We start from the raw sequence: 24,670 nt of genomic DNA, 5'->3' as shown, positions 1-24,670 counted from the left end.
AACTTGATGTAGTATATGTAGTGTTGGTAAAACTTTGTCACATGAGAGCTACTTCAAAACTTTGATAAATTTACTAATAAAATAAGGGGTTACTGAGCTAAGGCAGTAGCTTATTTTGAAAGCAAAATTACTTTAAAAAAAAAGAAAAAGAAAAAGAAAAAGAAAAAAAAATAACATAGGGCATCAATCCAGACAAAGGGCACCATGAAGTAGAAACATATTTTCCATGAGGAAAGGTTGTATATTAAATACAAGAATGGGTTCTCTGCTGCTGATAGAAAACAGGCCATGGCCAAATCAAATGAGAAGAGCCTTATAGATGAACGTGAGCATCAGTCCACAACAGAGAGCAAAATAAAACCCCAAAAAACAACAGAATTGTAGCCATGGCAATTCCCCCCATAGAGGTAGCAGCATGACAAAATTCTTGGAAATTACCACTTAGATTTCTATGAAAAAAAGTCACATTAGAGAAAGAAATAATATTCATATTTAAGGGTAACGGACAATTTCCACGCTGATTTTACGTACTGACTAATGCTTAGTAGTATTTGTATCGTGTGGGCGGTGTTAAAATCTTCCCGCCATACAGACATAAACAGAGAGTTCTATCACTATGTATTTTGTGTGTGTGTATGTACTTGTTTGTACCTCTGTGAAGATGTGTGTACAGATTCTATATTCTCAGTAGGTATAGAGGGGAGAAATATATAACAACTTTGAAGCTTTTTATTTAATCTCTAAACTCTTGGCCCTGTGTGTGATCAAGAACATGCCACAATGTATCCTTAATTTTTCAAACATTAAATTTCAACCAGGACAGAAGAATACATATCACAGGCATAGGTAGTTTGAGAAATGTCTTAAGTCAGGTATCAATATTTAAGAGGAAGTGGTAGAACAAAGTATTTATTTAGATTGTGAAAAAGTTAAATAAATATACATATATTTTACTTTTTTTCACAATCCAAATATTACATATAATTATATACACAACTACATATAAATATATATATGTAGTATTGATTCTTTTAAAGCAGTCTCAATTTCTACTTTGACTAGCAAATCGGATCATCTTAAAATCACATGTATTATTAATGACTAACATTTTCAGAGCACTACCAGTGTGACAAGGAAGTGTACTAAGAATGTTATATCTCATTAGTCCTTATAATCGTTCAATGTGGTAGGTTCTCTTATTGCTGGCTATTCTGTAGATTAGCAACCTGAGGTTCAGAGAAGTTAAGCCAAGCAGCCAATAGCAGCTGAGCCAGAAATCAAACGTGGGGCTGTCTGATTTGGACACGCCTAACCTGCCCCACTGCCTGCCTCTCTATCTGTTTGGCAATGCTGCCAAAGTTCTAAGGACATAGAGAGATGGTAGTAGCCTCGCACTGTAGTCAACTACTTCCAACCTAAGGTCTTCAATCATCTGCTTCAGGCGAACTGCTGACAAAATTACTCTAGGTGTTATGTGTCACTGTAGACCTAGAAGAGAAAATGAATTGCTTTAGCAAGATTAGTGAATCACAGGACAGCAACTGTGTTGATAGCTGAATACTCTCTGGATTGTCAGTCAGAACAGCTGAAGATGGCTTCTGGGCTGCCCAGAGCCATAATCACCACGAACGCCAATTGAGCTCTTCAGCTCCTGGGCAGTAGGTGAACACAAGAAAACTCACCATGCTCCTGAATGTAGCAAGGCAAGAATGAATACAGAAACAAAGATACAGGGTGGAGATCGGGGCTTCCTTTTAAGCAAAGATGCCTAGTGACCTAGCTGGTTCTCTCAGTTTCTTAGTTCTTGTTCTTGATTCCTGTCATCACACAATCTTTTTTCAAAAACAGACAATGCACCCCTAAGCCCACAATATTATAAGCACATACATTCACATCTACAGACTTCTTAGCTCTTCTCTCCGCCCAACCAGGAATCTCATTCTTCTCTATACCCAACCACAGAGTTTGCTTGTATTATTCCTAGTTGTTTCATAGAAGTAAGAGTTTAGGATCAATATTTAAGGAGGAAAGCAGATAAGCACCGCTAATATGTGGCCTCCTTCCAATAGCTAATGCTGTTCCTTTTCAAAAAGTGTGTGTTGTGTTCTCTCTCATGCATTTTCTCTCTCTTTTTTGAATACTACCAGTTTTGGATTTTGAATTTCAACTCTGTCACCTAGCAGTGGTAGGATCTTATTTAAGCAACATAAGTTCTTTCTGCCTCTATTTTTTCATCTGTTAAATGGCACTGACAATACCCCTACCAAGGGCTGTTGTATCAATTAAATGCCCTGATATATGCAAAACACCAGCACAATATCTAGAGTATAGTAAGCATTCAATAAAAACTAACAATTGTTATGAACTGTGAGGTTATGATAGCTACCCTGTATCACAATCATGGTTGTAATTATCAGTAATAAACAGAACAGGTGGTATGAAAAGTGCACTCTTCACCTTCCATCCCAGTGCCTTTCATTTTTTTCAACATTTACTGGGCATTTATTATGTATCTGGTATTATTAGATTATGCCTCTAGCTGTTACGTACATTAAATACATATTAATTTATACAAGATTAATATATATTAATATATATACATTTTAATTGACAGTTATTTGGATCTCAGTTAAAAAAAAATACTTGTTTACAACCCCAAGAGTTTATCTGTGATTAATTTCTGCCAGGTACAGTGTATTTCAAGACTTTGAACATGTGTTGAAATCATTGGGTTTTGAAGAACTATCCATTAAAGACTTTCTGAACTGTGACAATGGATATTGACAGTGCTTGTCAGACTAAACCACTATTGATTGGCTCACATCATGTGTATAGCAAAACCAATTTCTTTCAAGTGCTTCTTCCTAACTGAAATACATTATTGCAGCCTTCTTCTCTGTTTATTATAACACCAAAGCTCATCGCATGTAACACATCCAGCAAAAAGGTTTCACAATGAACAAAGCAGCAAACTGCAACACAGAGAGAAGGGAAGGCACTTAGCAATCCAAATACTCTTGCACTGTAAGTTGCTACCCCTTTGGAAAATATCGATCTCTTATAGAGTCTTGTTTTTATTTTACAATCCTTTTGAATATGGAAAGATCATGGACTAACAGAGCTTTGCTATTGCTTAATGATCCTGTGACTCTCACGGTTCCTACCCCTGAATGAAACTATTTCAAGTATTGTGTGTATGTTTAAGTTGTGGGAAAGAAAGTGTTTATGTTGGGTCATTGCTCCCCTGTCCACAAACATACACAGCCCTACACGCACACACACATACACACACACCAGGGACGTGACTCTTCCCAAGCCTTAGAATGTTTTCTCCCATGAGTGATTCTGGCCAGCTTTGGCCATATGCTATATATTGTACAGCTTCATTACTAATTTGAATTTGCATTGTGTCTTTCTTCCTAAGAGGGCACATTTCTTAGTGAAACAACACTCTTACATAACAAAGAGCAGTTCTCATAATACCCCATGATTGGGAAGAATTCCAGATTTATTTTTTTTTGAAAATATTATTAAACAAAATCTAAAAGCATACCTTCCCCAAGTACTGACTGATCATATCTCATGCTTCCTGCAGTCTACGAGGAGCATTCCAGGGCCTAAAGAACCTTCAGTCCTAGTTTTTACCCTCTAAGAAGCTCAGAGTTTACTGTACACAAATGCCTGGGGAGAGCAGGGTATTCCTAGATTCTTGGGATAATTCTCAGAATAATCCTAAAATTCAACCCTCTAAAAAAATGATCCTTAGAACTTACATGAGTTATTCTGATGATAAAACAGGGAAGACTTTGGTTAAGCCTACAAATATGAGGGTGAGTCAAAAATTATCTGCACTCTAGTTGTAGAATTTATTTTAATTAACTTTTAGAAAAGTCAAATACATCATTTTCGACATAATCTCCTTGCTTTTCAGTACACTTTGTCCATCTGTCAACAAGCTTTCATACTCCCTCATTAAAAAATGTTTTAGGCTGAGCTGCAAGCCATGAATGCACCTCTGTCTTCACTTTTTCATCAGAAATGAATCTTCGTCCTCACAGGGCTGCTTTCAGGGGACCAAACAGATAAAAGTCTGATGGAGCAAGATCAGGACTATAGGGAGGATGCTTTAACACCTCAAAACGAAGTTTTTGCTGAGTGCTGACAGTGTGGGCAGAAGTGTGCAGACGTGCATTGTCATGCAAGATCACCACGCCCTTGGATAGCAGTCCTCTGCGTTTAGTCTGATGCTTCAGCTCTTCACTGAGCATCTCACTGTAATGAGCACTGTTGATTGTTGAACCTTTTTCCTGATAATGTTCCAATACTAGCCCTTGAGAATCCCAGAAAACAGTAAGCATCAATTTTCCAGCTGATGGTTGACTTTTGAACTTTTTCTTGGTCGGCGATTGAGGATGTTTCCACTCCATACTCTGCCGTTTACTCTCAGGCTCGTAGTGATGAATTCATGTCTCGTCACCAGTAATTATTCTCTTTAAGAAACTTTCACCTTCCTTAGAGTATCAGTCCAAATTTTGTTTGCAGATATCCAGACGCTTCTGTTTACGCTCTCCCATGAGTTGTTTTGGTACCCATCTCACACAAACGTTTCGAAACCTAAGTCTGTCGTGCATTACTTCATTTTGAGGTGTTAAAGCATTCTCCCTATAGTCCTGATCTTGCTCCATCAGACTTTCATCTGTTTGGTCCCCTGAAAGCAGCCTTACAAGGATGAAAATTCACTTCTGATGAAGAAGTGAAGACAGCAGTGCATTTGTGGCTCGCAGCTCGGCCTGTGAGCCATGAGGGAATACGAACGCTTGTTGAGAGATGGACAAAGTGTACTGAAAAGCAAGGAGTTTATATAGAAAAATGATGTATTTGTCTTTTCTAAAAGTTAATTAAAATAAGTCCCACAGCCAGAGTGCAGATGATTTTTGACTCACCCTCGTACTTTAATTAAATCTGGTATGGTGCTGCCAGCTTTTCTCCCAGTCTAAGCATGCCTGGAAATTTGAAGAAAAAAATTTGCTTAGAAGGCTGGCAAATGCTACACAAGCAAAACGTGTCATTCTGCAAACCCCCTCCTTAAGTGACACAGTTCCAAGTTTACTTAAACACTGGAGAAAGGCATTTCTTCCAAGATAAGGATTCCACTGAGTCTTGCCTCCTGCTCCTCCATGCGATGGCCCAGGAGGATGGCTGCGCTCAGTCCCCTGGACCATGTCCTTCCTCTGGCTTTGCCCCTTGGCCATGGCCTTCTCACCCTCACATTCCCTAGCTCTGAGACAGGCTCCTGGCCTTGGGCCCATTCTCTTGGCACTCTCTGCAGGGGTCACTCTGTCCTGAAGAGCTGTTGGTTGTCAGAGTGGCAGCCTCCCATGCCTTTTTCAGGACATCAGAGATCTGGAAATGTCAGGCTAGAGTCAGTCTCTCACAAAAGAGTTGTACTGGGACAGGACCCTCTATTAGAGGCACCGTTTTGACATAAGCTTCAAGCTATTTGTTCCAAAATGTGCTTGCGAACCAGAGACCCTCCCCCACAGGATGGGAATTGAAAATGCAAAGGGTGAGCTGAGTAGCACTGAGGACACAGTATGCAGTCTACAGCTAAGTGATCCGGGATAGTGGAGCAGTTTGTCCTCACAAATGCTGACAGACAGCTGCAATTTGCAGCTGGCAGTGAGTTTATGCTTGCTAAACAAAGATCTAGCTGGAGCCGGTGACTACTTGGCTCCATTGCAATAATCATAATTCATAACATACATTTCTAAAGAAGGAGAAAAACACAGGAAAAGACCCAGAAAGACCCGTATCGTTGTGACACTTGATGTGGTCAAGGATATAGGCAGTTTTATTTGTTGTCTATTTTGAATGTATCTGGGGCCCTTTATGGAGATGATGGTCACCAGGTCTGTGACAAGTGAAACTACCTTCAGATTAACTCTTCCTTCTGTTAAAAAATAGTGATGGGAGATTTACTTTCTGCCAAAATCCAATTATTATCCCACATATTTTATTTCTTTTCCTAGATGAGTTAATTGTAATCAAATTGCCAAGCTTTTCCTTGTTTCTGACCATCAGATAACCCCATTCTTGGGCACAGTTCACGTTGGAGTCACAGAAACATGAAATGTTATATCTGGAACAAACTCTAGGGAACATAAAGTAAATGCTCCTTACTTTTGAGATGAGGAGAAAGACACCCAAATTGTGCAAAGTCACTTGCCTAAGGCCACAGAGTAAGAAGCAGGATAAAGGTTCTATCCAAATGTCTCAACCAGCATTTCTGGGTTTTTGTCAGCACATCTTTATGTCTTGCTAATCCCAGATTTAACTATATTGGAAAACGTGTCCTAAATCCAGAAGAATATTCTAGAGGAGCCAGGTCTGTTGCTTGCTCTAGGCGCCCACTACTGGCCCAACTCTTCCAGTGGTCAGGAATTTTAGATTTGAATCTAAATGCAGTCATTGCCATCAATTAGTTTCATTTTATTTTACATATTTAGAAAAAGACTTTTGAATAGAATATGGAAATATATTTAAATTCATACGCATAATTATGCATAATAATATGAAAAATACATGCCCCAAGGGGGGAAATTACAGTAGCCTTGCTTTTGACATGTAGCAATGCTGTGTTTTGCTATTATCCCTTTCTTTAACTTTTGGTAACCTGAAATCTGTAATAGATTATTATTATTTAGGGTTTTGAGCCTTCCCTTTCCCTGGGGGGAGAAGATCCTGTTTCCAATTGCCAGGACACTCCTCCAAACACAGATGTCACTGAGTAGAGTCCTCTGCTGTATATCGTCTCCATGTGTCTCAGCCTAAGCTAAGGAGGGGATAGAGAGGATTGAGCTAGGGATGGGAACACACATTTCGCCAAATTCCAATCCCTCTGAAATTCGACCTTTTGGACTATTGAACAGGCTGAGATCTTGATTTTCTTCAGGCTTATTTACTTTCCACAAAATAGAACTTCTGGTCTTCAGGAAAAAAACGTCTTTGGGTTTTTAAGGTCTCTGAAAGCTTCTTGAGACATTAAGTACCTCTTACATAAAAAATGATACAGTCATGATTTAAGACCAGAGAAACTGGAAGTGTGCGGATTAAATGACCTTTAAAATACACATAGGTTTAAAATTGAAAGGAAAATGCACTTAGAAAAAAGCATTTGGGATTTACTTCTAAAATACAGTTGCAAACATTAAGCAAACTCAAAATAAGGCGACGTGCACACATCCTCATTTTGAGTTAAAGATCTACTTTAAATAACACAACAGATGTAGTCATCAGCATCTATTCCAACAGGGACACAGTGAATGGTGAGTAAGACACAGTAAGATTTGCTAATAATAATAACTACTGTCATTGTTATCCCTTAAATCCTTCAAACTGTCAAAGCAGAACCAAGAGTGAAAGGGAAATATTCTGGGAGGATCTGACTCTCTCCCCATTTGGGTCAAGCAGCTCAGTTAGGCAATTTTCACCAGGAAATATTCCCTTAAATTGCTCACTGGAAAGCAAGTTTAGCTATTTTTCACTTTATGGCACAAAAGAAAAAAGGACAAAACACCTGTGGACTTCAGTCTGAAAACAATCCTGACAACACAGACAGGTGTTGGCTTATGTAATGGCTCAAAAAAGCAGAGAAAGAAAGAGTCATGAACCAAGGGTGGGGCCTCGCAAAGAAAAATTTAACTTAATTGCTCCATTGTGAGGGAATGGCCAACCAAGAATTATGTGCTCTGGGTCACACAACAGTTTGGCAAAAATACTTCTTTTGCCAGTTTTGTAGCCACGTGAAATAAACCGCTGTTAGAATACACGCGGAAGTCCAAGATGAGGGTGGGATGAGGCAGATCTTCACAATAACACTTTGGAATTTAAGGGTGCTCCCTATACACTCACCAAGACTGACACACAGTCAGTAGTCAGTTAAAAAGTGTTTAATTATATGCAGTTTATTGTATGTCAATTGTATCTCAATGAAAGTTCTTAAACAAAAAGAATGAGGAGAAAAAAAAAATGACATTGAATAGTTCTTCCCTTAAAAAAAAGTTTAATAATTGAATACTCTCTGAGCAAGATAGTGGAAAGCACATAGTCATTTGTGTTAAGAGAGCTGATCTTGAGTCCCGATCTACCACTTAGCAAGTGTATGACTTGGCTTCCCTGAATCTCAATTTCCTTGTCTGTATAATTGCAATATAAAAAACTCGGTTGCAATGTCGTAAGATTAAGTGCTATGATGTAAAAGAGCACAATGCTTTGTATGCACACAAATCGATTACTATCCTCATCCTCTTCCTCACTTCTTCCTCATCTTCATCATTCTCACCATCATTGTAAATTACAGCTTGCACTAGACTCTATAAAGTGAATTAAATAGAGATGCTCTTTGGACTTTGGGAGGTAAAAATTAAAAATCACAATACTGGTGTGTCTAAACAGAAAGTAGATATGGATAATTTAAGAAATTTGGAGAAAGTATATAAAAATTAAGTTGTTTACATTAATATTAGCTGTCAGTAAAGAGCTATGACCATACAGCATAGGAAGAGCCCAGGAATTGCTTGTTGAGATAGAGTATACCTTCTCACACTTTTAACACACTGTATACCAAATTCTCCAACTGCATGAATGTTTATTAATTGCAGCTTTGATGGCAAAGTGTCCTGGTGGTATAAATCCCTCCAGATGAATGCATGGTGTGTTACTACAAAAACTTCTGCTAATAATAATAATTCAAAAAATAACAAATAAAAATATTTCATTTATACCTTAAAATTGAAATCTTGTGTCTACCCAAATAGAAATGGCAGATATTTTGCTCTGATAAATATGGTAGCAACATTGTCTTATATGATGGTATTTCTTATCAGAATTGTGTCAGAAGTACATCTCATGCAGCCTTATAGTACACAGATAGTACTTTAATAATCATAGCTAAAGCATTTTTTACATATTAAACATTTTAAAAGACACAACACTTGATTAATAGCAGATAGAATATCTGGGGAAGAATCTGAAGATCTGAGGAGCTGAATTGCTTGTGTGGTGGGGAGTGACGGAATGGGTTAGCAGCCAGAAGACTCTTGTTGCACTTGATAGGGTCATATTCACAACTTTCAAGCAGGATCAGCTCTGACCAGTAGAGTAAAAGAAAACTCCCCAGAATTAGTGTCTCTATGGTAAGCTTCCATACCCCCAGATGGAGCTGATTGTTCATAGTTATTTGTCAGTCACTAATTTTACTTTGGATACATTGGTCTTCTTGTTCTCTCTTAAGCACATCCCACCTCAGGGCCTTTGCACATGTTGCTTCCTCTGGCCCAAAACTTTTTATTTTATTTTATTTTATTTTATTTTATTTTATTTGCATAGCTACTTTCCTCACTTCTTTCAGATCTTCCCCTAAAAATCACCTCTCATAGGTTTTCCTTCTCTATTTAAAACTGCAAGCCTTCTCCACTTAGGTGCTATCTCCCGTCCTTGGTTTATTTGTTTGTTTGCTTGTCTAAGTTTTTAAACTTCACTATCTCACTAATATATATTTTACTTCTTTTTTTTTGTTTTGTTTTGTTTTTACAAATATTTTGTTTATTTTAATGAAGCTGGTACAGACAATGTCCATTTAAAACCCATATCCCAGGCCAAAAAGTACAAATAAAGTCAAAAAGAGCAGTGTTCTGTTGTATACACTTCTGCATGAATAACTTTAACTGCTAATGAAAATTAGAACTTTTCTGGGATCTTCTGACAAGATTTTTCTTTCATCTTAAAATGCTTTCTCTTCAGTGAAGCCGTCTTTGGAGTTAGTCATTATTCTCACCACCTCTGTCATTTTGACTCCAGCCTGATACTCCTCTTCTTTTGGTCCAGACCCTCATAGTTTAAAAGTAGCTTCAAGTTAAGCAAAGGTCATTTTTCCACAGTTCAGTTCTCTGAAAAACTTCCACCTCCCACTGAAAGTCACAGTCCAGGAGTGAAGCAATCACATGCTAGAACTGCAGGGCCAATTGGAAAGTCATTATGAACACTCGCATCAGTCAATCTTATTTATCACAAGCTTGCAAATGCACAGTCCTGGAAAAGGCGGCCTCTCTGTGCACACGTGTAATTTTTAAAAAGGAGAGGGCGATATGAAGGGGGCTGAGGTTTGATCACCAAAAATCAGCACAATGAAAACAAACAATAATGAATAATGGGCACTAGAATTCAAATTACCAGATGTTTTAAAGAGATGGGGTGCAAGTTTTCAATTGTTTGAACACCACATTACAAAAGAACTATTTTTAAAAATAAAAAAGGATTAAGGGAAAAGAAAAAAAAATAAAAAGAATATCTAAACCGTTGAATGACCCCCTGTTTGTTCCTGATAAACTTCAATCACATCTTCTTCCTCCATTCCCAGTTGGAGTGTGATTATCAGCAATTCTCTGACCTTCGAAGAGAAACCTGAGTGAATTCATGGGAACTCCCTGTCTTTGACAGTATGATTCTTTGAGTTTCTTGAGATGTGTCGTCATTTTCACTTTGAAGTGAATCTCACTGCTATCCTGTCCGATGACTTTGAGTTTAATATATTCTCCTTCCTTCTTATCCCCCAAGTCCTCAGTTGAAGGTTTTGCCTCCTGGTCAGAAATGGTGACGGTGGCTTCCCCCGGGGTCTCCACACAGCAGCGGCCTCGGGTAGGCAGAACCTCGCTCTGGGGTTTACAAATCCTTCTCCCTTCCCCACAGCACAACACTGCGGCTGGAGCACTTCTTTTTTTTTAACATCTATTTTTCCCCCAACAGAATGTTAGCTCCAGAAGAGTAGGATGTTTGCCTGTATTTTATTGTATTTTATTTTATTGATTTTTTTTAAGAGACTCTAATCTCAGTATCTAGAACAGTGCTGAGCAAATGACAAGTGCTTAGTATATATTTGTTGAATGAATAGAATACTCTGATTTTATTTCTAGAAAAATAAAAGCTCTAATTTCTTTTACTCAACATTTTTATTTATTTATTTATTTATTTATTTATTATTTTTGGGGGGGTACACCAAGTTCAATCATCTGGTTTTTTTTTGTTTGTTTTTTTTTTATTTTTTTTATTTTTATTTTTTATTTTTTTTGGGGTACACCAGGTTCAATCAACTGTTTTTATACACATATCCCCATATTCCCTCCCTTCCTTGACGCCCCCCCTCGAGTCCCCCCCACCCTCCCTGCCCCAGTACTCAACATTTTTAATGCGAACAAAATCTTATGTTCTAAGAAAGCAAACCTTCACCTAAAGTTTTATGAAGATGGGAAATTATGATTGGTTATCACTGAATGACAGTCTGAGTTTATATCCACAACAGGTTTGAGAAAAGAAACAGATCCTGACCCTTAGACCCTTTTCTTCAAACCTTGAACGTCTAGAAAGAGTTGTGACATTCTTTCCTCACTTACCTTATTCACAGGTATGAGTGAATAATTAGGTTGCTATTCTTATTATCTTATTTAAATATGAAAAATAGAATTCATATTAAAAACTTAAATGTCTTTTAAGGACACATACACTCAAGGATATATTAAAATTATTCTAGGTGATTTTTTTGGGAGGAAGGTGAATGAGAAATAAAGAAAAAGTTGTAAAGCTAGATAGTTGCATGGCTAAATGATACTAAGAATGACAAGGATAACAAGGATGATATAAACTCAATTCTCTGTATCAATTAAGCAGAGACGGGGTGGGGGGAGGCTGAGTTTCCTCAAGGGGCTGATTCTGGTCTCTCATGTGGCTGAGACTACAGACCGCCTAGACCAGCATTGTTCACATATGTAATTATAAATATGCTAGTAATCATATTAGAAAAGAAAAAGCAGACATTAATTTTAATAATATGTATATTTTATTTAACCTAATCTATCCAAAATATTGTCATTCTCCATGTAATCGAAATAAACATTATTAGTGAGATATTTTATATTCTTTTTCTTGTACTAAGTCTTTGAAATCTGGTGTGTATGTCACACCTACAGCCAGAACCTCTCAAGTCAGACTAGCCCCATTTTAAATGTCCCATAAACCCTTGTGGCTAGTGGCACCCATACTGGACAGCGCAGTTCTAAAGCAAGCCTCTAGGTGTCCTGTCTGAAGGAGGGCATGTGTCAATACAGAGACCACCCCCTGGAACCATGGCTGGCCACTGCGGGCAGCTGGTATGGTGAGCTGGCCCAGAGATGGGCCTTACCACAACAGTGGGCAACAACATGTCAGAAAAGAAAGCTGCAAAGTCACGTGTCCGGAATCAGAGCCACCAAAACAAGAGACTATTTTTGAATTGATTTGTTTCCAGTTCCTTCTCCACCTAGCTTTTTGTTAGCGTCTGAGTAAGGCAATTACATGGGGAGCCAGAGTGATTCATTAAAAAGGACAGCAGTTAGGAAAACAATAAGGTGATTTTAACTGTATCTCAAGTTGGCAGAGCAGGTCAAGCAAGACACGCTCTATTTTTTTATCTGTAATAATTAGGCGTCTGAATTTTAGTATGCCTACTTTCAAGTGCTGATCTGTTGAAATTTCACACATGCTAGTTACCTCTCCACCATAACTGAATCTATACCCAAACCTTAAAATATATCTGGGAGGAAAGAATGGTTTAACTGTAGATTCTCAGGGGTGCTGGGCATTTTAAGTTTATAAGCTGTATTCCCTGTGCTCAGGACAGTTATACTTCAAAGTGGTAGTGCTTATTTGACCCTCTCTCCTATTAAATGTATTCTGTTTTTGAAAATTCATGGCAGGGTAAAAATTTTAAATTATCACAAAGGGTCAGTTTCAGATGATTTATTTTAATATAGGAAAGACTGGATGGGTACTGTCTGCTTTTGGGCTGGTGAGAAAAGTTGGAGACACACACACTCAGACATAGTGTATGCTAACTACAGAATAAATTGGTTTTGTTCAATTTGAGTTTGGGTTTTGCTCTTAATTGCCGTATATTTAGCTGACTTAACTGTACTATGATTTGAACAGACTACTGATTTTACTTTTATGTCATTTCCCTGTATGGGAATCAATTCACGTTATTGCAGCCAAAAATTATTCAAACTCAGAAGCATGTTCATCTCTCAACTTTTATATCACACACACACACACACTCTCACAAGGGAACACACAGCATCTATGGGCCAGCTGAGCTATATTGTGCTATAACCCCTAGGATTTAATAAAAAAAAAAAAAAGCAATCCATCATGCTACTGATTTCAAGCAAAGCAAATTCTGGGAAAGCAGTTTGATTAGTTGAATAATAATAACCAATATTCATTTTTAAAAGGTTTATGAAACCCTCAAACAAGTTCTCAAAACCAAAGCCATATTCATCTTATGTTCACAAATGATTTTTAGCTGAAGGTTTGAGGTTCAGCTTTACTTTTTTTCCCCCCAAATGATTTTGTTCTTATTGCAAATAGTCACTGGAGACCATTTTAATGCGTTCATCTTTGAAGTCCCCCCTGCCCAAAAAAAAGGTGAATACAAACAGAACTTCACTTTAATTTTAAGTACAAGAGTGTGCCTTGAATATGAGTACGATGGAAATGTTGCTAGAAAAAAAAGAAATTGGTTCCTATTCCTCTTGAAATTTTTAGTGTGTATACAAGTACTTAAAATATAAACTATACAGCAATTGACACTGTGAAGCAATACATAATCAAACAAGACACCATGAGGTAGATTGAAAACTTCCCTCGATCATGTTCCCCAGCTTTAAGGACGCAAAGGTCTAATAAACATGAACTTGAACTACAATGAACATACTCAAATCATCCTTAAAAAATAGGTATTTACAACAACAAGTAGTACTGTAATGACATAGATAGATGAACTAAGCTTAGATCTGTGTAATATAAAAAAGGAAACAATGATTATATAGTACAAATAATTTTGCTGTAATATGACAGCCTAATGACTTAAGTGCCCAATATCGTCATTATGGTTCTGAACCCCATGTGCATTAGCAATAAAGACTCAATAAAACTACTGTATAATTCATACTTTTCCATGAAAATCTTCTTCTTCTTTTAAAATATTTGTGTCTCTAAGATCTGTAAGCCTAAATGGAAAAAGTTAATAACCTGAATTATGTATTATGCCTCTGTTATGACCTGAAGGTGGTCTCAAGGAAGTTTCTAAACAATCCTTTTGATGGAGGGAAACAACACTTCTGGGCAACTGGCTTTATTTTAAGGTTTTTCAATCTAGTAAAAAAAATACTTATTTTGTTATATTAATGCATTAATTTATTGTATATATAATTCCCTGAAGATTATATAATCCAAAGCCAACTACAATTACTTATCTGTTCAGTGCATTTTAATTTTACGTGGAAGAACAAATAATTGAAAGTATGACAAATATTTAAAATGTTCATCTTTACTTAATATCTGAATGTCCTGGAATAATTGAACAGCATGATGAGGCATTATTTCAAGTTTTCAGATTCTCTTCCTTAGATCCCCAAGTCTTAATATCTGTTAGAAATCATTCCTCTCTCAAATTATAACATGAAGGAAAACACTGCTCAAAAGCATAGCAAGAGTAGGTATTTTCAGGCCGCTGAGCCATGTATCACGAAGCTGTTTTTCTAAGAGATGCTGAGAAACATGAGAAATTAAAGATGTTATTATCTTTTATTTTTCCTTTTAACGTTTGTAAGGGAGCAGCTGTGCCCAATTCTTAGTGTAAAAGGAAAACCATATCAATTTTACTCATTTTTGTGTTTGGAATGAACATGTGATGAGAAGTACATTTTGTCATTATCAAATCGTGAGATGTGACAATAATTGTAATGGGTGTTGTTTCATCTACCTGCTAAACTGGTCCTCCTTGCTCAAAATATGGTGTTGCAGGGTTGTATCAACCATCTGGCATCACAGAATGAGAGTTTTACAAAGAAACTTCTTGGATGTCTAAAAATGATGTGAGGATAGACAAGCCCCTCAAGGGTGTCTGCACAGATGCAAATCATTTACATTTGCAAATGTGTGCACAAAAGAGAGGATGGAATTACCAAGCGAATGGCTCCCTTCAATTACCTGTTTCTTGCCTGAATATGCTTGATTTATGAGTATAGGAGTTAGGAACTTGAAGAACTAAACCAGGAGACAAAGTCTATCACATGAAATACTCTATTCCACTAATACTCAAACACAATGAATGTCGGGACAAACATATATGCTCGATTTATACAACTGACTCGTTTTCCTCATAAGCTGAAATTGAAAAAAAGATTCAACCCAAGCTGTCTTTTCCAAGAGTCTTGAGAAGTTGCATTGTTCTGAAAAACAAAATTGGCTTCATTTTCACAATTTAAAAAAATGGATATGGAAAGAATAAGATTGTGCCCATAAAATCCAACTGTTTCCAAACTGCCCTGTATTGTTTGACTCTAATACTTTATCCTATATGGATGTAGGGAACCATGACAGACTGAAAACACAATAGCCGATCAAAATAAAAATTCTCTTCTGGAGTAACTTTATCATCCTGGGGATATCTGCCAAGACCCCGACCCTCCCCCTGACCCCCACCCACTGTGACAAAAACAAACTAAATAAAAACTTCAGTTTTCAGGTTAAGTCATGACTGTTCAAGGAACTAGTTTTTTGACTAACAAACATGGGGTTTCTGTTAAATAAAAACCTAAAGAGAGACACGAAGTATCAAAGGTACGTGAGGGAATTTGCTGTCTTCCAAAGACAGAACTAGAGAGCTGAGGTAAGCTGGGGCTAGTGGGAAGAGTCATACCTAAGTACAAACCGAGGTAGTGAAGCTAATTAAAAATATCACGGTTGCTGATATAACCAAAGGTAGCTTTTAGTTAATTTTTATGTGGAGAACTGTCAAAAAGTAGTGATGAAAAGAAAAAATTTATATTTTTTCTCAGTTGATTAATGTCCAAAAGGTAATTATGTGTTCAAACATTTTATGCTTTTTTTATATGTAATATATCAGCCTCTAGATTTTTAAACTGGAAGATTTAAAGCATTAGCTTTCTGCTTAAATAAACCTGTAAATGAGGATTTTAAAATAAATACCCGTGTAAGGCATACCCTAAAAATGCAGATATCAATAAAACAAAGACCATCAGTGACTAGATTCCCTGTACTTTTAATAGCCCATATTCATTACATTTAAAGGTGAATATTAGGGCAATAATCCATGATTCAAGGACTGTAGACTTCTTATTACCAAGATCCTTCCTGTTCTCTGATTTGGTCATCTTAATAAATACTATAGAATTTTGGTCCAGCTCTGAACATGAGAGCCAGCTGCAGAAATTAGCTTAAGACTGATAGCAGTGCCACTGTTCATCTCTTCTTCCTTCTCCTCCCTCTCCTGTTTCCTTTGCGGCCTCCTTTGATCATCTTGGATCTTTTGGTTAATGCTCATTAAAGTGTATTTTTAAATGTTAATGGAAGGCCAGCCACAGAAGAACAAAAATAGGAGGAGGTTAACGGGGGAAGAAATAAGAAACAGGGAAAGAAAATAGCAATGGGAAGGATAGCAGAGCTATTTTGAGGGAATGATGGGAGAAGAATTTGTCCATCTCAACGTTTTGAAGCTAAAACACCTTCATTAAGCTAAGGAACTATTTTTTTTAAAACAGCCTTTAAAAAAGTTTAAAAAAAGTAAAACTTGTTATAACACTTGTGAAAATGACATCACTGCTTTATAGGACATGAAAAGGATTTTCTTATAAGGTAAAGGAGAATTATCCAATTAAAGGCTTTAAGTTGATGTGAAAATCCAACGAAAATCAATAGGATTTTGATATCATTATTACATATGATAAAGGGAAGAAACTAAGAAGTAAGAAACATTGTGAGGGTGCAGTCTATAATAAATATCTCTAGAAATGCAATCACCCTCTAACACAAACTTCTTGAGATGTCTTGATCATCAATAAGAAGCCAAACTAGCCTTGATTACATCATTTCCACTGTAACAGAAGTTGTCTTGACTAGAAATTGTCACAGAAATTTTTGTTACTTACATTTAGAAATATAAATAACTTGTCTGGCAAGACTAAGCATGGCTTTCCAAATTTACATGAATATACAGAGGGTTACTTATTTACTTAGTCTTGCTTTTTATGTTTGCTATAATATGTTTGCCATACTAATAAAAGTTCATTTTAGGCTACGTTGTTGTATGTCCTCAATCACCAACGCAATTTGTTTTGTTCATTCAAGGTTATACCTTTATTTTCTTTAAAATTATTATAATTTCAGTCTATTCCTTACATGTATCAAATTATATCTAACTTACTAGAGACCATTAAAATAACTACAATTAAAGAAATTATAATAATTTCTTGATTGTCCTAACATCAGTTCAATAAATTAAACAAGTTACTTAAATACATTTCTTAAAATCTAATCAGCTGAGTTCTTTAAAAAAGGGCTTAAGTCTCCCCTGGTATCAGAGACTCCAAATAACTCCTGCCCAGGGAGTTCCAGTTTTTGACTAATCTCCCTTTTCTTACTGTCTGTGAACAAGCAGCGTCAGCCCCTGCCTATGGAGTTCTAGGCTGCTTGCAGTTTTCCCCTTCTGGTTGCCTGCCCTATGACCTGCAGACTTAGCCAGCCCCACAACTGTGTAAGTCGGTTCCTTGTTACATATCTATCCTTTCCTCGCCTCTCCTCTACCTTCCCCCTCCCTCCCTTTCCCCCGGCCCCTCTCTTTTTCTCTCTGTTTCCCTCTCCGGGTGTCTGTCCACCCCTCTGTCTATCCTTCCTGCTAGTAGTGGTTCTGTTTCTCCGCTTTAACCCTAACTTATATAGTGGCTTTTGGTCTAAATCTGTCTTCTGTAAAAATAGAAGGTCGATTAGATACAGTCTTGAGTTACCTTTCAATTCTCAACGCATGTGATCCTGATGTTAGGGCCAGCATTGTCTTCTGGACATTTTTGGAGAATAGTAACTAATCTATTGGGTTCAAAATTATATCTCCAGTGCATAGAACAGTGTCTCACATATGGAATGCATGCACGTATGGATGGATGAATGGATGGGACTCTGTTTTCTGTGTCTTCTGGAAATGTGGAGTGTATGTAACCTTCAGTGGAGCTTTGTATTTTCCTATCATGTCTCTGTATTAAGATTTAATGATTAGGAACCATTTCTTCCTTTCAACCTTTTAGTTTTTTTCCAGTTAAACTTTAATCTGTCATTTTTATAAAGGCAAACTTCTACCACAGAATAAGTTAATAAAAAAAAAAGTCCAAGTAAAGAAAACAAAAACCCCTGGCAGAATGCAGATGGTGAGTCAAATACACTTTACAACAACCATTTTTCCATCGCATGTGTGCCTGCTAAACACTCATTTTTAATGGTAAACTTCAGGCCTGCTGGAACTAGTATGAATCCCTGATTGTTCAATGCACTATGCTGAAGAAGACATCCCAAAGGGGATCTGTATTTACAGACAATTTCAGAAGCAGAATTAGCTGGTGCCTTCATTTTTACAAATATTAGATTTTTCTTTATAGACAAAGATATTATAAGTCATACTGAAGAAAATGGATACTGAAAAATACTGGGTTTTTTGACAGTTAAAAAAAATTCCTGATGAATTTACTAATGCTTTTACATTTATAAGTATATTCTATTATTTTAGTTTGCTTTCTTTTAAAGATGGGGGGAGTTATTTTCTCTAATTATAGTAAAACTAGTCATTTAGTCCTTACGTTTTTCTTATAACACTTAGCCCAAATGAAGAAATGATCCATAGGCCTGGGATTTCCTCCAAGTTCAGAGGAATAAAGACCTCAAATCATAAATTCCCTGCCCCACAGATGTGCCAAAAGTGAAAGGACAGTTTAATAGTACAAGTCAAATCTGAGGAAAATATTAAAGGATTTTAATTTAAAGATGGGCTGTATGTTCTAGAATCTCTAAGCATTTTAAAGCCTGAGGAAAAAGGCTAAGGTCTCACTTCAAATTAAAATTTCTTCTGGCAAAAGGGGCCTCTATCCTGCGGCTAAAGTCAGGTATGTTACCTATGTTCTGTGTGTCTGTTCCCCTCTGACAGGGGTGGCAGAAGTACTCAGGGAGCTGCCAGCTGTCCTGCCCAACAGGACAGAGCCCTTTCCCTGAACCACAGCACAATACAGAGACTCTATTGAGGCCATCTGTGCTCTGGGTTCCTTTCTTAAATTTCCTCTTGGATGGCAGTATTTCAGCTTTCTCCTCCTTCTCTCCTTTTCTTCTTGTTAAAGAGAGGAAGAATCACACATATATGTTAGTTAAAAAGGATCAAAGTTTAGGTAAAATCTTCCTAGAAAACTGTATCATTTCTTGGATTAAATCCAACTGAGAGAAAAAAAATCATAGTAAAGAGAGTAATAACCCTAATGCAATTACCGTATCAAGCAATAAACCACAATTTGTGCTTCATATCTGAGGTTTGGTTGGTATAAAATAAAGATTCTAATTTATCATTATTCAAGCACTTTGTCTTTTAAACCTTTGCATTCTGGCTCTTTGATGAGAAATTATGTTTTTAGTCTCCAGATATGTATTTTTCCAGACATGTCATTTGCGCCTTCACACATGCAGAGGATAAAGTGAAATTAATAAAATTAGTAGCATGTATTTTATACATATGTATACACACACACACACATTTATAGTAGTCACACGTAGGGGCACTTGGTGAAGTTTGGGGAAAAAATTGGTGTGAGCCGACTCAAGAGTTTTGAATTTGAGCAGAGAACAGCCAAATTCTCGTAAATAGAGACCAGCAGACACTATGTGAAGTGTATTTCCTATACATAATGTCCATCTTTTACAATAATGCCTTACTTTATATTTTTTCTGATTATAAAAGAAAATTTGGATTTATTGTGAAAAATTTAGAAGATACAGAAAGAACAGAGAACACAACAATAAAAGAAACCAATGACAAATTCATTACTTAGAAAAACAGTAACCACTGTTACTGTTGCTATTTTGGTGTATTTTTCTTTTATATCATATATTCATTCACATACTTAACAGTATTTGATGAGCCCTACTTTGTTTAGAGATACATCTCTAAACAAGTAGATCAGGTCCCTGCTTTTATACTCTTTATCAAACAAGTTTTATAGCTTGTTTTTTCTTACCCCCACTTCACATTATGCCATGCACATTCATTGTGCAACTGCTCTTTGAAAACATAAATTTTTATAGTTGCACAATACATCACTGTATAAATGCACAAAGACTTATTTAACAAATGCCCACTGCTGGCAATTAGATAATATCAAAATTTTCATTATAATCAAAAGCATTTTAATTCAGACTTTCATACTGTTGTTACTATCTTCTTTGAACAGATTTCTAGAACTGAAATTAAGTTTGGAGAGTACAAATATTTTCAAGGTTCTCAGTGCTCATTTCCAAATTGCTTCACAGAAAGCTTATATACCACACAGGTAGAATATTTGTATATATACCTGCACACACACCCATATGCTTTTATATCTACATGTTCATGATGCAAGGAAGTGTAGTAGTTGATAAGATTTATAAAAACGTGATATTTTTCTTTTTAATTTTATTTTTGTTTTTAAGTGATGGATACAATATTCTATGATTTATTCCACCTTTATGATCCAAAATGTTACATGGAAGCATGGAGAAACAAGGCAAATCAAGCATTCTTTTGTTCCCCATTTAACCAGATGCAACATTCTAGCATTTTAATAATATGAAAAGTGTCTTGACCCTTTGACTTGGATTGGATGCTGGCAAAAGCAAACCTTTGCAACTTGGATCCTCCTCTATGGCCACTCAAATCATCCTTCTTCTTGTACATCATTGTTTTTTGAGATGGTGTTCACTATGACCTTTCTTGAAGTCTTCAAGTCTCAATGTGGCACCACTTTTCAAGGCAGGAAGCAGGCTGCTAAAGGCTGTCCCCCTCTTGACCAACCCAAGCTACTAGCAATCTTAAAAATTAAGTCAGTATATAAAAATATAAAACTATGCCTCCAAACATTGAAACTATGTTGCTAGAATGATTTTCAGAGCACTAGCTCTCTGAGGCTAAAAATGATCTAGCTAATTGCTTCCAAAAAAAAAAAACGAAACGTAAGTATGGTGTACCTAACAGCCAGACTGAAGAGAGCATGTGGTCTTGACTATCCTGACCAGTTTATCATTATTTACATCTCAAGCTGATCACAGATCAAGCATTGCAACCATTATTCCAACAAAATCATTCCATGCTGTCCTATTTAGCTGCTGTGAGATGCCAAAGTATTGGAGACTTGATTTCAAAGCAATGAGTGATGATTCATTCCCAAAGAGGAGAAAATCATTAGGAAGGAGGGAAAATTTTTTTCTTTCTTTTAAACTATTCATTAAATAGATGTCTATCTTTATGATCTTAACTGACAAAATACAGAGTTCTTAACTTCCAGATCTGAGGAGTCCATTTTCAACAATTAAGAGCACTAGGAACTTTCAGACTTTCTTTCCCATGGCTTAGGATCACCAGTCCTTCAACAGGAAAATCCTTTCCCTATATTGTTTTCTGAACACATTGCTGGTAGTGATAGAAGAGTCTGTGTGCACATCTCCAGAGCTGACTCCTTTGAGGAACTTCTTGGAAAATCAGGGTTGAAACTCTGGTCATAGTTAGCCTTCATTTCTGTGCAGACGACCCCTGCTGTTCATGACAGGTATGGCTATAGTGGTGGGATATGTTCTCTATGGTTTTAATTTTGCAATTCCTTGATTATATGGGTACTTTAGGATTTTTCTCATTGATTATTTGTGTGCTTTGGAATGTCATGAAAATTACCTGTTCTTTAGAAATTTGACATCAGTAAATTTTTAGACCTGAAACAGTTTTGATGCAGATTTTGAAGAGCTATTTTAGAATATTCTACTTTTTCCTCATTTCCTCTGGTTAATTTTTCTAAAATAACATATTTCACTGGCTTTCCATCTATCAGAAAACAATTTTATACACTATTGTCTTGAAATTTAACTTCTATATCTGCTTCACATTTTAAATTTTAATTGTGCTTTATGTTCTTTCAAACTAGAGTTTTCAGTTATTTTTGTTTTATTTTTAATAAGATTATTTTTCAAAGGACTACCTCTTAGTTTAATAGTAATTTTTTGTTGTATAATTGATTGGTTTTCTTAACTTTATCATTTTTATCTTCATATTTCTTTAGTCATATTTAGTTATTAAAACATGTTTCCTGAGTTCAGTACATAATTGTTTAACTTTCTTCTTAAACCCAAAACATTTCATGCTATGCATTTGCCTCAGAATAATACTTTGGTTGCATACTATTGCATTTGATATTTATTGGGCTCTTCCTTAGGATAAAAGCAATTGAAGGAAATGTTATTTTAACTAACAAGTGACTTGGAGGATTTTGCTTGATATCTTGTTATCAGTTTCAACTTTTCTTATATTTTATTATATCTTATTCATCACATTTCTTTATAATTTCTGCATTTAGGATTTTAAAAAATTTTCTTTGTGGCTTTAGTATATGATTGATAATAATAAATACTATGTAGGCTATTTTAAAATAATGTGTTGTGTCTGTACTTAGCTTACAAACATTAATACATATTTAGTAATCAACAATGCAAATATGTGAAAAATGTTTTTACTTCCACTATAATCTTATGGATATTTGCCTAGGATTAGACACTATATTTTCATACTAAATATTTGTACATATGCAGATTTCTAAACAGGAACCATTAAATAAAAGACATAAGTTAGAGTTATTTTAAATATAATCAGAAAATAACAAACTTCTGAACAAGTTCACAAAATAATCTCACTAATTTTAAAAATCAAACTACATTTTAAGATTTTGTTTTTAATTTTTAACTCACCATCTGTTAAATCAATAAATGCTAGAGTTTAATTTCTGTTATTACATATTAATTTCTAAATCAACTTTCCTTGACATTTGTGCTTTTTCCATCTGTCAACATGGCCCTTAAATTTTATTTTTATATACTATATATATATGCACACGTGGATTTATATATGTATAAAGATCTCTTTATCCTTCAAAACACATGTACAAAAATCAGTTAACAATATAATTATTTATACATATTTGCAAGTAAAACTTAAAGAAAGGTGAGAGAAAATGAAAACAAAATTGTACAAAGCCTGAAAGATACAATGTGTGCTTAAGCATAATCTGGGCTCCAAAACTAAAATATTTGTGTTTCCTCCTCTATAAGTGAATATAAAATTATTCTTATTATATAGAGTGTTTTAATGATGAAAAATGAGAAAATACATGCTATGTGATTAGAACAATGCATGTCACATCTGATGTTTATATTTTTTATTAATATTGATATTAATATGTAAAAATTGATAAAAATTATTTCCCCTGTAAGAAGAGAATGCTTTAACTTTTTGGAAATAAAATTAGCGATATCACTTTATATCTTTGTTTACTTCATATCATTACCTAATGTATTTAATTTTAATACATAAGACAATGGAAAATTCAAAATTATTATTTTATTTATAATTATTCTAAAATTTTCTACAACCTCCAATTAATCTGCCACTCTGTGGTTTATATTTTTACCACTTGTTTTTAAAATTATTCAAGTTATATAGATTGTTAGGTTTATTTGGTCCAGTAGGATTCCCTAATATGGATAACTAACATTTCAAGAGCACTTATTCTATTCTAGGTAAGGTTCTAAGCACATTCAGGGACTAAGTGATTTAGTCCCCACTGCAAATCTATGAGGAAATGTTACCCAAGTCACACAAATAGTCCTGGCAGGGCCAGGATCTACACCCAAGCCATCTGGCTGTAGTATCAATGCTTTTCGTCACTGCACTGCAATTGGACAACCAGATGAGCTGCAAGCCTAATCTGTATTTAAAGTAGCACTTGCTTCCTAATGGCTGGGCTCTAGGTCATTTAGCACTGTTTCAAAAAAAAAAAAAAAACAACCCAATCCAAAAATGGGCAGAAGACCTAAATAGACATTTCTCCAAAGAAGACATACAGAAGGCCAACAAACACATGAAAAGATGCTCAACATCACCAATCATTAGAGAAATGCAAATCATAGCCACAATGAGGTTCACCTCACACCAGTCAGAATGGCCATCATCAGAAAATCTAGAAAAAATAGATGCTGGAGAGGATGTGGAAAAAAGGGAACCCTCCTGCACTGTTGGTGGGAATGTAAATTGATACAGCCACTATGGAGAACAGTATGGTGGTTCCTTGCAAAACTAAAAATAGAGCTACCACATGACCCAGCAATCCCACTACTGGGCATATACCCTGAGAAAACCATAATTCAAAAAGATACATGTACCATAATGTTCATTGCAGCACTATTTACAATAGCCAGAACATGGAAGCAACCTAAATATCCATCAACTGATGAATGGATAAAAAACATGTGGCACGTATATACAACGGAATATTACTCAGCCATAAAAAGGAATGAAATTGAGTTATTTGTACTGAGGTGGATGGACCCAGAATCTGTTATACAGAGAGAAGTAAGTCAGAAAGAGAAAAACAAATACTGTATGCTAACGTATATATGGAATCTAAAAAAAAAAACAGTACTGATGAACCTAGTGGCAGGGCAAAAATAAAGACACAGA

At 35.8% G+C, this 24,670-nt stretch overlaps 1 protein-coding gene and 1 pseudogene across 2 annotated transcripts in view; both read right to left on the bottom strand.

Moving 5' to 3' along the window:
- Positions 1 to 24,670, bottom strand: part of ARHGAP15 (Rho GTPase activating protein 15) — a 652,966-nt gene that overhangs the window by 279,662 nt on the left and 348,634 nt on the right. The window lies entirely within an intron of this gene.
- LOC130858678 (small ubiquitin-related modifier 1-like) lies at positions 9,864 to 10,772 on the bottom strand (annotated as a pseudogene).

The sequence above is a fragment of the Hippopotamus amphibius genome, chromosome 8 (assembly GCF_030028045.1).
Source record: "Hippopotamus amphibius kiboko isolate mHipAmp2 chromosome 8, mHipAmp2.hap2, whole genome shotgun sequence".
In the NCBI taxonomy this organism is placed as follows: Eukaryota; Metazoa; Chordata; class Mammalia; order Artiodactyla; family Hippopotamidae; genus Hippopotamus; species Hippopotamus amphibius.
The sequence above is the reverse complement of the archived record's forward strand: the minus strand, read 5'-3'. Positions and strand labels throughout refer to the sequence as shown.